At 29.8% G+C, this 16,487-nt stretch overlaps 2 protein-coding genes across 4 annotated transcripts in view; one reads left to right on the top strand and one right to left on the bottom strand.

Moving 5' to 3' along the window:
- LOC142318912 (uncharacterized) overlaps positions 1-16,487 on the bottom strand; it is a 33,736-nt gene that overhangs the window by 11,069 nt on the left and 6,180 nt on the right. The window contains exon 1 of one of the 2 annotated variants that reach the window (XM_075355577.1): positions 7,402-7,527. The exons of the other annotated variant lie outside the window; for it this stretch is intronic. The gene's annotated coding sequence lies outside the window, so the exon portion shown is untranslated. Of the gene's footprint in view, positions 1-7,401; positions 7,528-16,487 lie in introns of those variants that run through there. 2 annotated transcript variants of the gene reach the window in all.
- tim (timeless) overlaps positions 8,019-16,487 on the top strand; it is a 170,669-nt gene continuing 162,200 nt past the window's right edge. For both annotated transcript variants that reach the window (XR_012755077.1, XM_075355573.1), the window contains exon 1: positions 8,019-8,239. The gene's annotated coding sequence lies outside the window, so the exon portion shown is untranslated. The remainder of the gene's footprint in view (positions 8,240-16,487) is intronic.

Here is a 16,487-nt window from a genome sequence, read left to right as displayed (position 1 = left end):
CTTTCTTGTGTTCTACGTTGTTAGTCCTGTTGGCTAGGTTCAGTGGCATATAGTGTTGGTCTGCTGCTATGATGGCTTGTTAGAAGGGGTACTGCTTACTATGGAAGTAATCCCTTAAGTTTTCATTCTGGCCATAGCATAGATTTTTAATATAGAGTACTCCTCTTCCACCTTCCTTTCTCGGGAGCATGAATCTTTCTTTTGAGGAGCGGATGTAGTGGGACTCTTCTTGGTAGAATATTTTTCTAGTGAGTCTGTTCAACTCGTCTAACTCTGTTTCACTGTACTTTATTATACCTAATGCAAACGTGAGAACTGGGCACTGCATATGTGTCTACTGCCTTCACATTATTTCCCCCATTAAGTTCTGATTTAAAAATTAATTTTAATCTCTTTTCATGTTTTCTTAAGTTTTTCCTTAATGGCTTTGTGCCCCAATTTTATCGTTTGGTTACATCCTAGGTACTTGTAGATGTCCTCTTCTTTCATTGCTTCTATGCTACCTTGGGTTTGGAGGCCGTAATTTTGCGCCTGGTGGAACTTTCCTTTCAAAATGCCGTTTATCTTGCATTTACTTATTCCTAGCTCCATTTTAATGTTTTTGCTGAACATTTCGACAAGTTTGAGCAGTTGCTGCAGTTGATGTTCAGTCCCTCCATAAATCTTAAAATCATCCATATAGAATAGGTGTGCCAGTTTGTAATCTGCTCATGATTTTATATTGTAACCGTACCTTATCTCCTTTAGCATGCTTGAGAGCGGGTTGATAACCATACAGAGCCAGAGCGGACTTAGGGCGTCCCCTTGAAAAATTTCTCTACTTACATTTATGGGTTCTGTTTGTATTTTTCTTGTTCCACTGTTTGCAATTAGTATCATGCTCCAAGCACTCATTGCATGCCTCAAGAACCTAATCGCCTTTTCATCAACTTGGTAGGTTTCTAAGATCTTCATCAGCCATAAGTGCAGCACACTATCAAATGCCTTTTTATAGTCTATATAGGTCATCCACAGATTTCTTTTAATGTATCGGGCTTTTTGCGTGGTTACCGTATCTATGATTATTTGTTCTTTGCTCCCCCTTGCAGCTTTTGCATATCCTTTCTGCTTCAAATGGAAGACTTTGTTGGTTTCCAGGTGCTTGTATATTTTGTCGGCAATAATTGCTATCAACAATTTATATGTTGTCTGAAGACATGTTATGGATCTATATTGAGCTGGATCTTTCATGTTATTACTTGTAGACAAAAGGAATGTTATCCCCTCTGTTAACTACGTAGGTGTTTTCTCCGGATGTTCAATTATATCATTATATATGCCTCTGCTAATATTGGGTGCGCTACATCAAACTTTTTTAGCCAAAAGTTATACACTTAATGCGATCCTGGCGACTTCCAATTCTGTATGTACTTAACTCCTTCCCTCACATCATTGAGTGTGATCTTACTGTAACCCATTGTTTTGATTTTTCTCCATTTTTCATCTTCTGCTTTTATCCAGGCGGCATTTTTATTATGTGCTGTGCTACTCGACCAGATGTTCTTCCACTTGTTCTTGGAAAGGTAGTTCAGAATTGCTGTTTTTCTCCTCTGACAATTTTCGGTAAAATAATTTCTCATTTTGATCAAAATTTTTATTTTCTTCTCTTCTTCTATATAGACTTCTTATATAGTCTTAATCGTGTTGTGAGGGCAGCTAGCTTTTGCTTTTTCATTTCTATGCATAATCTGCACTTTTAAGTTCATACGTGCTAATCATTTTTTCCTTGTTTGAAATCTTGTTTTATCCTTGATCTGAATTTTCCTTGCCTGTACGCTTCTAATTTTCCAATTTCCTTCCGTATCTTTTCTATTTTAATTTCAAGCTTTTGCTGCCAAGGTGGGTTAACATTTTTGTTCCCCAACTTTGGTGTTGTTAATATTTTTTGCAAGCTGCTTCTTACAACGGCTACCGCCCCACAGTAGATTAAGTCATTTATTTCTTCTAAACTTATTCTATTAGTTTCTGCTGCTTCTATTATTTCTGATATTTTATGTTCAATTCCTTTATTTATCATGTGTATTAGTTGAGGTATTCTTTCGATACACCAATTTATGTAATCGTGGTCATTGTCGGGGTGCCTGGTCACTGTATTCCATTAGGGATCTTTGGAATTCTTCTCTTACTTCTTCTACCGAGTCATTTTGATTTATATTTCTCAGTATATTCTGTGGAGACTGCTGACTAGCGTTTGTGGTGCGATCACTTATTGTATTCTCATTATCGCTGCTGTCATCATTGACAATATTTGGTGTTAGCCTTCCCCGTTCTTGTGCTATTGGTTGATCTTGCTCACTTCTTTGGTTCAATGTTTCTCTGACTTCATTCTTTATTTTATCTAGCGTGAGCATCAGGATCCAGTTGTTTTTCTCAATGACCCGCTTTTGGTCCGCAATTTGTTGGTTTGAGTACTGTGGGAATTTATGTATGAACTGTTGATACAAAGCACCCTGTACACAGTCATGCCATTTCCCAATCTAGTTATTGTATAGTAACAGCGCATGATGTGCTTATTATTATTATTTATATATGCAATTAAGTCAGAAATTTGCCAAAGTAAATTTTTTTCTAAAGCGCCTCTGAAGAAAATTGAAATCATTTTTTTTCATGTTATCCTTTATACCTATACAAAAATTGATTAATATGTAGAAATATTTATGCCAAATTTGAAGGACATTGATTTGGTCAAAACTGAGATCAAGGCTAAAAACCAGTGCGACACACATATTTACATACATACAAAAAACATATGGTTTTATGTAAATGAACAAGTTGGACCCTGAAACATAAAGATTTGCTAAAAACCTGATACCATTTTTTTGATGCCATCCCGGTCAGGCATGGCATTTTTACACACGCTACAAACCATTCACCTCATCCTCTGAAGCAATACCTAACGGTAGTCCTGGAGGTTAAACAAATAAAAAAAAGTACATTAACAGTGAGCAAAAAATTATAAATCTTATACTTTTACACATAAAAAGTCAGTCAATGTTAAAATTTTTTAATACACTAGCATTTCAATTACAATAGTGTATAATTACATTCCAGTTAGCATGTCAGCCCTGAGATGAGTAGAAGACTACCTTTAATTTTTAGCCTAACACAAAATTATTTACAATAATAAAGCAGTAAAAAATGTTGCAACATTAACCTTAAACAATCACTGTAGTCATTCACTCTCTCCACATCAAATGATAAGAACAGTAGTGTTCAAGCATAAGATCCAACATTTTTAGACTGTTGATAAAAAATCAAGAAAACAAAATTCACATTTAGATTTAAAACTAAAATACTAGAGCGAAATTAACTGAAAAAGCTATAATCTACTAGAAGTAGAGAGATGAATATAAAGTTGTAAATTATATCAATGATTGAATGACTATTTAGAAACATAATAAACAGATAAATCTATAAAGAGATTTAGTTATTAAACATTTGATGCAAGAAGAAGAGATTAAATATTCCAGACTATGTACAGTATCAATGAAATTGAGGGGAGTTCAACCTATTATACTATTAAAATTGGTCTGTAATTTTCATGAAAATGTTGCAGATTTAAATTATAAGCACAATATGTATATTCTGAATGGTTTTGCAGTGTAATAAATGTATTAACTTTTTGTGCAAAACGTAATTTTTATTTACTTAAAAATCATTAGGAGCTGCTTACTTTATGGTAACATAATGTTAATCTCCATGGCAGAGTTGTAACATCTCGACCTTTCAGTCCCAATCAGGCATGGCATTTTTCACTTGCTAAAAAATTTATTTATCATCTAGCAACTGTTAAAAGGATGTAGGTACAAGTCTAAATGTTCCAGAGTTAATAGGGAACTTGGAAGAATAGATTCTTTTCTGGATCTGCGAGTTAATTGGAAAACCTATAGAGAATGGTTAATAGTGGGTGGCTTCCTTATGTTTCTTGCCCTGCAAAGATCAGCTGAGGAGTCTGATTATATAGAATAGTTCCCCAGGTGGCTACGGACCCATCTGGGTGCTTGATTGGCTGAAGGTAGGCGTACTTGGCATCAAGCCCCAGTTAGATTTAATTAAAGTTAATAACTTGTGTCGTAATTGGTAGGATGGTATCCACACTCCCAAGAATGAATTGACTTTTTAAATGTGATAAATCCTGCGATGGAGCTGTAATTGGAGGCGGCAGGTCTGTATTCGTTCCTGGTGAACCAGACCAGAAGCCAAGTTATAGTCAAGATGATTTATTCATAGTGTATTTATTCAATCTAAGGGGAAAATTAGGTTTAAATTAACGTTGTGATCAACAAATTTTGTGTGGTATGATTTTGTGCTGAATTTCGACTCATTATACAAAGTCATGACATTTACAGTCATTCTTAACTAGTTAAATTAAAGTACTGGAACTGGCTCGGGGTTTCTGCTTCCACAAACTCAGTTAGCTAGTACTGAGGACAACAAAGTAGGACAGAAGAGAGAAGATGCCTGAAAGAAGCATGCAGGGAAGGCAAAGGTTGAGCGTTATTAATTACTGAGGCATTTGCATCGGTGGGATCCCTACTGACGCCTGGCTGGTGACTGTGATGTGCAATCAGTTGGAGGGTCAACAAGACGACTTCCGTTAAAGCTCATTGTGGGGGTTGATCAGAAACACCACAAGGTGTTGTCTTCCTCTACAGGAATTGGGATTTGGGATATAAGAGGGCGCAAGTCTGTTATTACTATGTAAATTAATAAACACTATATAAATAATTAAAGGTTCATGTGCGTCAGGAAGCTGTAAAATGATGGAAACTGCTCTCATACAAAAAAAATTATTTTAATAAAAATGGAAATGGATAATTTCCGTTTTCTTTATAAATGTTGCTCAGTTTTTTTGACGTAGCAAATTCATGCTCACAAAAAGATCTGCTTACTTTCTAAACAGTTTCTTATTTTTCAATAATGACAGTTGTTCACTATTATTTGAATGAATTTTTTACACTGTTCATTAATCTAAACAGGTTTCCATAATTGACAAAGGCAAAGTTAAAAGATAATAGTAGTGACCTTCAAAAGAAGAGTCAGTCGTATAGTCTTTGATAAAAAACACCTTTCATGTAAAAACGCTTAGAATCTATTACAACAAAACTGAAATGATCTCTTACAAAACAAATAATACAATGTTTTATATTTCATGTAAAAATATTAAGAAGTTAATGAATGAGAACAAAATCAAAAGTAATAAAAAAAGTAAACTTTTATGTCAATAATAAAGTAACATATTGACAGTAGTAATAAGTATTTTTGGATACTGTCTACCAAAAACAATTTGGCAACGTAAATTGATAATGTTTTCTAGGGCTCTATGGTTTAATTATTTATTTTGTAGAGCAATGAATAAGGTTGGTAAGTGTTTTAAAAATGCTATAAATGTACTACATTTTTGAAAGAGGTAAGAAAAGTAATATTTATGCATCACTGTTGCAATATTTGGCTAAGAGTTAAGATTTATTTGAGAAGTTCAAGATAAGCAAATTGACAAGTAGTAATAGTGTGCAGTTATTTTTAGCCTGTCTGATTACTTTTACTTTGCAAAATCATTAAGTGTTACAGGTTTTCTTAGATTTATTCTATCTGGATAATCATAGACTTTGTTTTTATTTAAAATATTTAATTTTCTTTTGTTTAAAAAATTACTGAAGTAACACATCTTGCATGGCAGTTTTTGGTGAAATTAGTTGAAAAAACAGTTTAGAAAATTGCATAAACAACCCATAATCTCCAGTGTTCTACTTGTGCAGTCAAAATTGAGTAAAACAATATGCTCCTGGTGATCTTACTTTTACACAGTTTTACATGAGCTCTAATACAAAATTTTGAATAAAAAACTCAGATTACTGTTATTTTTTTCTAGTTTTGCGTTATAAATCATATTTTTATTGATTATGGTACACTTTTGTTGAAATATACAGTGTGTAATTACTATAATAATTAAATCATCATTAGGCCTAAATTAATAATTAATTAGCACTGTATATATTATTTTTATCTGTAGTTAATTTATATTAAACAATAAGCTGGATGATAAGTATTGCTTTTGAATACTTAGAATATTGCTGTAGATTTAGTAAGTTCTTGGCTACAGAAAACATTTCTAGAAATGCAAACATAAACCAAAAGTTTTGATAGCATTTAATCATAGTTGTATGATTAAAACAAAGAGAAATGGAAGAAAGCATAGAATTTATGAATTGCCTGCCATTTATTATATGACGTTATCATGTTCATGCTTTTTTCCTTATACAAATGTATTTGGAAGTTATAATACAAATAGTAGTAGTGCACCAATCAGCAATTCAGTTTGACTATTAACACTAACATGTGTTTATTACAGTAATATTGAAACCAGTATGATTAACAATTCTAATGAAAAAGATCAATAGGTAGCTAGACTTGTAAATTTTTGTAAGTTATCTATTTTCAAGCCATAAAAATAATGTAGTTTAATTTATTCACTTATCTCTTCTAATATACATATATGAATAAAGTTATTATTGCTACATTATGATTCACAATGAATGAAATAACTGCCCTTTTTATCTGTCATAGTTTTAAAAAATTTGATCTAATATTTTTAATTAGTTTCTTTTTATATATATCCTATATTAAATTCTTATTAATCTCCAGGCTTATTTATTTACCCTTTCATATAATTTGTACATTGATGAGGCTGCTCTTTACTGTATTCTTGCATACCCAAGACATTCATGAATTTCCTGTGTTGCAATCCATAACAGAAGATTGCTGCAACCCATCAAATTTCACCCATGAGTTAATAATAATGTACCAAGAAACGATTATTTATAATTTTTTGGTTAGAACTTTTCATTCTTATGATAATTTTTTCTAACAATTGTTTTTTAAAAAATTATTTGCAGAAATCTAAATATGCAATTATTAATCCAAACAAAGCGTAAAAAAGTATTTTATATACAAATGTAAGATTTATTCGTAATAGTACATTAGTAGGAATAGACCTATTATTTAAGTAAAAAAAAAATATTTTGGCTCTAAATAAGATGGTAAGCTATAATAATTTGGCTCCTTTTACAATCTGATGGTTCCACTACATTAAAATATCTCAAGCAATAACATTCAAATGTATTTGAATGTTGAAAATCATTGTCACAATCAATAACTATTTTGCACAGATTATCATGGTATTTATGTAAATGATTTTAGTACAATCTGAGTAAAGTTGCCGTTTCTTGAATAATGACATTTTATTGAGCAGCACTAATCAAACTGGGTTTGAATGAATTTACAGGTACTTTTCTTAATCTAATGCTATCATTTTAAAAACAAAGATTCATAGAATACACTTATATTCAATAAAGAATTTACCCTTCCTATGTTCGTTTTTACAATGTGTTAATTATTTGTAGAGTATTCGTTGAATAAAATGTATATTTTTTTTTATCTAATAGTTTACTTAAATTGAAAATGTATACAGAATTTTTTCTTAAAACATTTTACCTTTGCTGCATCAACAACCATTTTAAAAGGCTGAGATATTGCTTTTGGTTGTATAAAAAAGTCAAAAGGTATTTTTTCTACTTCCGATAGTTTCTTTGTAGTTCCCATTCCTTTTATCTCGTTTATTTTGCGATATTTTTTGTCAAGTTCAGGATCAATCTTTGGTTGTTTATAATCATTTAAATACGTGGTCGGTTTTTCTTTTTTATTTATAAGCTCTTCTACATCATCCTCCTCCTTTATAACCCTCTTATTAAGCATAATAATTTTATACAATTTTTTACAATTGCATTAGTTTTTATTTTATCAAGATGTTAAGGTAAATTTTATCTACAGAATGTTATTTTTTACACGATTTCAAGAGATAAATAGTAGTTCACAGGGAAGTTTAGAACGCACGCGCAGTTCTATCTATTGTTTATACGAACGAGAGCGCCCACAGTAAACAGCTGATTGTCACGTTGTTTACAAACGTGACGGTTGAAGTTAGCATTCAATTGGAGGTTGTGTAATAAACTTTAGTAGTAATAAGCGCGTCTCTGTAATCAGTGTTTAATGTCTCTGTACAACAGTACGTTTGCTGTGCACATGTTCGTTTATCTTTTACAAATTTAAACAAATGTGTTTGTTTATAAACGTAGTGAGTGTGACAATGACTCTTATTTTGAGGTAATTTTATTTTGAAACTGGATCGTCAGGTTATCAAGTAAGTAAACTTTATTCAAGAATATGTTCACATTTCACTTCTTTAATTATGAAAATCATTCTTAATATTTTTGAGAACTGTTGTTATAGATAAGACAAAAAACCACGTTTCTTATAATTTATGTTTTGATTGTTTCAGGTTAACAGCTTATATTGTTTATTTGTCTGTCAACTAGATTCAATTATTATCAGATTCCAATTACATTTTTGATAGAATTTTCAGATTGTAGTATTTACAATATTTATTTAAATCTCTGATATTGGTTTGCAAAAAAAGAATCATTCATAATGTTAATTAATTTCACATTACACCATTATCTGTTTGTCATTGCTGATGTGTGGTTCGTAGTGCTGCAGGATAAAGGTTCAAATTCAAGTAACGTTAATTAATGTTATACAAATTTGAATACTGTAAGTGTATTTCATTTAGGGGTCATATTTTCATAGACAGCAGAAATGTGATATGACGTACTCATGTTGCTGTTTCTTAGTGAAGCAGGATTTATTTATTTTCTCATATGGTCAATCAAAACATTGTTATAATTTTAGTTATGATGAATATAAATCACAAATATTTAATGTTTGTAAACCATCATAATTATTAAGTCGATCAAATGACTTTTTAAGTCATAATTGTTTCCAATTAACGGTGTAAGAAAACTATAGTTGTTAGTTTGGTGTTCTGTTAAGTGCTCTAGGAATGAATTAATGAGGAGTTGTCATTGTCCGCGTTTGATCCACGGTGAAATATTTCCTTTCCAATTAGATAAAAGCAAATATAATCTTATTAATTCAAACTATGTTATTCAGTGTTTCCTTTCTATGATTATTTGATTTCTTTGCATTTCAATGATTTTGCCCATTGTCCATCTGCTGCCATATTGCTATCTTAATATCCTGCCTATCTGTGATTCAATTTGTGTGCATTTTCAAACATTTTGCATCATTTGATATATATACCCGAGTAAATTAACTATAATTAAAAATTATATTTAACAGAGTAAAATAGCTGGCCCATGATAACAGTAAAATGCCTGCACATACAGAAATTATGTGAAATAAAGTAAAAAAATGGTCTAGTGACAGAAAGTACACTAATCGATATTCCCAAAAAATTAAAAACATTTTTAGAATAAAAATGATTTTGATTTCTGTGTTGCTTTTCAAAATCGCATACAAAAGTTTACATGACAATTTAACAAAGCACAGATATAGTTAAACATAACCAGATATACACAAAATTAAACTGCATTGATTTCACTGAATTTACTAATTAGACAGACTGAATTCATATTCACTAAGTTATTTAAAAAGCACAAGTACTACCGATAATATTGTAATCAACCTTAGCTAATTGTCCCAGAGGAAATGAGTTTATATGCATCCTGTTAATACTTCATTCAAATTTTATATAGCTCAAAAATCCACAAAACAACAGTCAAAAAAAAAAAAAATTACAAACACAATATAAATTACTACATATGTTAACCATACTCTAAAGTAGTTTCCTAATAATTATCTTTTTTTTCATCCTGTTTAGCTTGGGAATCACCGTCAGGTATTACTTAAGATGATGTGTATGAGTATAAGTGAAATTGTAGTCTTGTACTGTCTCAGGTCGACCATTTCGAGATGTGTGGTTAATTGAAACCTAACCACCAAAGAACACCGGTATCCACAATCTAGTATTCAAATCTGTATAAAAGTAACTGCCTTTACTAGAATGTGAACGTTGGAAATCTCAACTTCAAGAGTTTAGATTCCTAATTAACTGTAGTGCTGTTACCCAACTTAAAGTCATGGGTAGCAGCGTGCCTACAAAAGAACTCTGAGTGATAGCTTTAAAAAGACTTAGATGCACATTTCATAATTTTGTATTGAAAATAATTGTTTTTTTATTTATTAAAAAAAGTTTAACTTCATATTGCTTTTGTACTGATAAAAAACAGTTTATTTTGTTTCATTTTTTTTTGTTTTTTTTATTAAAAATGTTTAACTTCATATTGTTTTTGTACTGATAAAAAACAGTTTATTTCCTTTAATTTTGACATTTTTCTTTTTTGTTGATTTGATAAAGCATTCTGTTTTTTATTAGCACTTTTTAGTAATAGAAAAAAAAATCACTCTATTATTGTAATATAGTTCATGATATATCCTTTTTGTTTCAGTTTTGTGGTGTATTTTAATGTTGCATTCAGAATTATCTGTTCACTCAAGTAAATTTTTTTAAAGCTGTTTTCATGCCAATTGTTGTGTTCATGTTAATTTTATAAAGCATTCTGTTTTTTATTAGCACTTTTTAGTAATAGAAAAAAAAATCACTCTATTATTGTAATATAGTTCATGATATATCCTTTTTGTTTCAGTTTTGTGGTGTATTTTAATGTTGCATTCAGAATTATCTGTTCACTCAAGTAAATTTTTTTAAAGCTGTTTTCATGCCAATTGTTGTGTTCATGTTAATTTAATTCTTGTGAATTTCTTCTAAATTTATTTGAATAATTAAAAGGAAGATTTATTATTTTTTACTTTTAATGCAAATTAACATAGAAATTTATTTCCAAGTAAAGTTATTATTACAATATATTCACATAGAATAACAATGGAATGAGAAATAATTTACATAAAAACCAGTTTGGTAATTTGGATTAAAAAAAGCATGTTTCAGTGAACTTCTAAGATTTTAAATATGGCCTTCACTTATCCTTTACATTTTGGAAAGAGAAAAACTTAGCATTACATTTAATAATTTAACAAGTAGGGGTTCATAATGTATAACATCAAATTTATTTTTGAATTTGGATTGGCCTGAAGAGTGTATACTGGATTTATCGTATCAGATAAGAATTATATTAAAATAAAATTTGAGACTGGTAAATAGGAGTTTATAAAATAAAAATTTTTACACTCACTTTTCCTATATTTTTGAAGTTGGAAGTAACTTTTTATGAATAGATTCCTTTGGTGATCGATGACCTATTAGAGAAAATGTGTAATGAAAATTTACACCATCTGGAAATACCATATTTTAGTTCTGGATTTGGTTCATATTTAATGCCAGAACCTTTAGAATGAATATCCAGTACCATTTTAAACCAAACTTGTTTTTTTTTTAATTATACTTATTCCAGCTTTGGAATAAGTGTACATTTTTACATTCTTATTCAAATTAGTCGTGTAAAAGAAATTACCGATTAGAAAATGGAAATTAGAAAGAATAGTATTATGTAAAATTTACTTAAGTATTATGTGTATGATTCACTTGATTATTAATAAAATTTAAATAAATAAGTTTGTAAAATAAATGATAAATAGATAAGCAAAATTAAATGTTAAAAATTTTAGCAATTTTATTTTTATCTTGTTCCTTAAGATTTGTATAAAGTTTAAATGGGATATTGTTATGTAATCAAGGTCACAGAACTAGATATTTGAAATTTTGTAATATATTTGGGTAGTTAATGTCAGATAACAGGTTTTTGCATGGCTCCACTTCCATACTTATCCATTTCATCCTCGTCTCGACATCCTCTTCCGGTTGCCTTCAGTCTTTATGTTAAGTACTATCCTCCTTTCTTTTATAATCCATCGTTTTTATATATTAACACCACTCTTTTTGAAGTATCTGATCGGCAGGAAATCTCTTTTTAAATAATGTTTAACGTGACTTCTTTTTTTTCCTTATGTGTTTCACCGTATTGGAAATATAAGAACAAAGAAACAAGAAAATAATACAGAAGAAAGAATAATTTTATGACTTTCTTCACCGTTTCATCATTACTTAATTTATTACCACATTCTTTTGCTATCTTTTCTGGTCCATAATCTCAGGTATGATACTGTTCGCAATTCTTTTTCTTAATCTTGTTGTCACATAGTACATCCTGTTTTTCGATGCTGTTGTTGTAGTTATCTAATGTTTGTAAGTTTCTATTATTTATCGATAGTGATGCTTAGGTATTTGCAGGATATATTTATTGTTAATATCTATTCATTTAAGTTGTACAATTACCTTTTGAAATTTCCTTAAAATTTCAAGGAAGTTATTGTATTGTCTCAATGATAACTAAATCCTGCAGCGTAGTATAATAACAATTATAAAGGCTTTATTTGGTTAAGTATTTACTAACGTTATCAGAAGACACGTTTTGATAAAATTGACAGAACTGTTGCATTATTCATAAAACTTATTGTGATTTCCATCAGCTTGAGTCCTTTGTCTAGTGACTTATGGTCTACTGTGACACCTACTGCTTTTAAACTCCAGACATATCCAGGAAAAAGAAGTGAATAGAGGTTTATGAATAAATATAGATTTTACTGAATGTTATAAACAGGTAACCCCTTCAAATTATTCAAAAAACTAACCCAAGCGGAAAAAGTTATTCACTTTTCCATGATGCCACCTAATTTTGTAAAATTTTAAAAGGGAATTATTAAAAACTGTTCAGAGGATTTTGGTGAATCTTAAATAGTATGTTTTATTGATATATATATATTTTTTTTTTTTTATAAAATTTTATTTTATTTTTACATTTTTATTAAACATTGCTTATATTTAAATTATTATTTTTTAATTGTTAAATTTAAAAATTTAATTTTCAAAAATTGTTTTACGCAAATTTTTATTGTCGCGTAAAATTTTAACATTTTTGCTATTTTTTGTTACCTAGTATTGTCTTACGAAATACTTTTTATAAATTAATTTTCAATTTTTTAGGTCAAAAATATTTTTTTTTAGGATTGACTTTGTAATGGTTAGTTGTAATTTCTTCAGACCATTAAAAAATCTACTCTTGGTAGAGTACGTAATTTTTATAAATTATTTAATGAATTAATGCTTCTATAATTAAAATTGCAAATCTTCAAAGCTGAATTTCTCAAAAACTGAGTTTTTAATAAAAAATTATTCATTTTAATAAAATTTTGATGTTTTTTTTTTATGTAGAATATACAGATATTTGTTTTTTAGAAATATCTATATTCTACAGTAATATATGTTTATTAGAAATGTTCACTTAAAAAAAATTGTCAAAATATATTTTATTTTCATTTTTTAGCATCTTTAGGAGCATTTCTTTACGAAAATATTAAGAAAATAAAACACTTTTTAATAGGTTTCAAAAAAGAGCAGGTTATCAATTCAATTCGTATGATTTTTATTGTGTATGTTTGGTCCGTAACAGGACGAAATGCATCGATTTCGATGACTCTGTTTCTTAGGTTATAAGTTGATTGTTTTTATGTTGTAGTTTGTATAAATTTCTTACAGATAACATCTCTACAAATGTTTTTTTTTTAGAAAATTTGAAGATATTTTTTCAATTTGTGTATTATAATTTCTGATATTGCTTGTTTCTATATTGTATAAGTATGCAACCTGAAATCGTTTTGATGTTGAAAGTATTTTATTCGAACTTGAAAAAAGATTAGTCGGAAATCTTCAAAGTAAAAGAGTAATTAGTATTTCGGACAGTCTAGCTCACTTTCATGTGTAATTACTTGAGGCCTAATTTTGTTTTTGTTTTTTTCATTTTTCTTATTTTTATCAAGAAAAAAGTTTCTCACATTCCGTGTTTCCTCGAACTAATATTCTTTTATACCGGCCACGGTTTTTATAAGTCTATAAAAATTAAACTTTAAAATCGACTTCAAAAACCAAAATGAAAATAAAACTTAATACTATTTATTTTTGTAAAATATTGACTTCTTTAATCGGGCTCCAAATTAAAGACTAGTTAGTTGATGGTTGGTTGTTTGTTTATTAATAATTTGGCACCGACTTCAAGAAATCGAAAATAAAAAAAGAATTGGACAGTTTTTTATTGTACGTTTTATTAATACTCGCATTTTAAATGTACTTTATTCAGTGTAAAGCGAGTGAAATTTCGAGCTGCTGTTTTAGAAATATTAATCTTTAAGCGAATATGAAATTGATGCAAAAGTTAATTACTAAAATGAGTATTAGAGTTAAAAAAAATTAAATGGTCTCACGTGTATGCGCATGTGAAACATCCAAACGCGTGCGATATACACGGATTCTTCGTAGAGTATCGCAGAAGATTCGAGGTCAACTACTTTTTTCTTTCCTAAATTGACTCTTTTTAAGGAAATGCAATATATAAAACCAAAGTCATAATGGAAACTTAATTATAAGTTCGCGATCATATATAAAAATTAATGAATGTGTTTTTTAATTGAAAAAAAAAAAATACATGGTTATTCAGAGGAAAGGAACATAATTTGGGAACTGGTTCAAGAGCTTGAAATAAGGAAAAAAATTCATACAAACATAAATCCGAAAACGCTTTGTTATCGAATTACGGCTAGCGAAAAATTTCGCCCGGATTTCAGTTTCCCCGGTGAAATGAACTGATACTGAAAATATTAAAACGTTATATTACGGATAAACTTGACGGTTTCTTATGTCTTTTAATCTGAAAAATCGAATAAACAGGTTCCAGAAATGTATCTCCCGTAATTTTCAAGATATCCAAAGTAAAGCAGAAAATTTCAGTAACGAAAAACACTTTTTTTTTTACGTTTGAAATACAATAACTTTGTTAAACGAGTAATAAATGCGTACATTTTATTGTCAAAGCTTGTAGAGAATTTAATTCTGAGAAAATCTACTTAATAAAGACTATGGAAAACAAAAAAATTAACTTTTATTATTTAAATAAAACTTAACAGAAAAATGTTATGAATTTGTAAAAATTAAATACAGTTGATAGAATTTACGCATTTATTAGTCGTTTAACAAAATTATTCTACTTCAAACCTAAGAAATTCTGAATATTATGAATTTATTGCTAGGTGAGAAATTTGCTTTGAAAATAAATTAGAATAAAACAAAGATAATCGAATACGATAGAAAGAAAGATAATGAGGAACAGGGTTTTTTTGGTTGAAATTGGTTTGCTTTGTATTTCTCCGGCCACTATCCGTGGTGTGTGCCACTAATGTCTGTGCCACAAACGGCTACTGAGCCTCGAAACAGTTTAGCGACCAGCGACCTAGTTTACCAACTAGCTCCTAGAGGTAACCTAAAAGCGTGGTATCATACACCACTCGCTTGCTTGTCCCACCGCCCACCTGTCAACACTAAATTGGGTGGCGCACCCCGTCAACTATTAAAACATATATGACTATTAATAATTAAATTTATCTCGTTAAAGACAGACAGAAGTTGTAAAATTTGCATAGGATTCTACCTAGTGAGTAGAATTCAAAAGGAAACTGGTACAAGCACGGAAGGCTTTCGTTCACTAAGTACGTTTGATATTTAAATCCCGGTAGTAAAACACGATCAATAGGAAAAAAGCCCAAAGTCTTTGAAATGCAGTGATACAGGAGGCTTTTGAAAATAACAAGGTTGATAAATTGCAAAGCGAAGAGGAGTTGGATGAAGAGAGGAGATTTGTGGCATATGGTTTAGTCGATTTGCTAATAGAGAAATAATAATCTTCATTTACAGTTTCATCTTCATTTACAGATACAGGAGGTTTTTGAAAATAACAAGGTTGATAAATTGCAAAGCGAAGAGGAGTTGGATGAAGAGAGGAGATTTGTGGCATATGGTTTAGTCGATTTGCTAATAGAGAAATAATAATCTTCATTTACAGTATTTAAACTGTAGTATATGAAGACAACGATAGGAATTTATAAAACAGATAACTGAGGACGTACGATGTAGTTAATCGGATACCAAATATATTTGGTATCCGTTTATAAATTTTTATTTAAACATTTTTTTTGAATGATATCCGAAGACTGCTGACATCACGTAAAGATTACATTACCGTACTGGTTGGTAAATAAAAAATTTTCCTCCACGCTAAGTTCGCATATTTTCCCCTTGTTTAATCTTGAAGGAGATATTCTGTCACATTTCTTCAAAGTGTAATACATTTTTGGAACAAATATCGGTCAAATTTCTGTGCGTGTGTGCGTGCGCGCGAACACACACACAGAGATTTATTTTCAATATATATATATCATTTTCTATTCAGTATCGAATTGATGGCCAACACCTTTTGACAGTTTCCAGCTTTAATCTCTTCATTTCCATTTAGCTTAATCCTTCATCAATTGTAGATATCCTATGGCTGTGTCTGGTATTTTTTCTCTTCCCAAAAATCTCTAAGTTGTTAACTTGGAAAATATTGTGCGGTCCAAGTAAGCTATTTTATTCATTTGAAAAAGTACAATGGCAAAATCCTTTATAGAATTTCTGTGTTATACACTTG

Source organism: Lycorma delicatula, chromosome 2, assembly GCF_047948215.1.
Source record: "Lycorma delicatula isolate Av1 chromosome 2, ASM4794821v1, whole genome shotgun sequence".
Taxonomy (NCBI): Eukaryota; Metazoa; Arthropoda; class Insecta; order Hemiptera; family Fulgoridae; genus Lycorma; species Lycorma delicatula.
The sequence above is the reverse complement of the archived record's forward strand: the minus strand, read 5'-3'. Positions and strand labels throughout refer to the sequence as shown.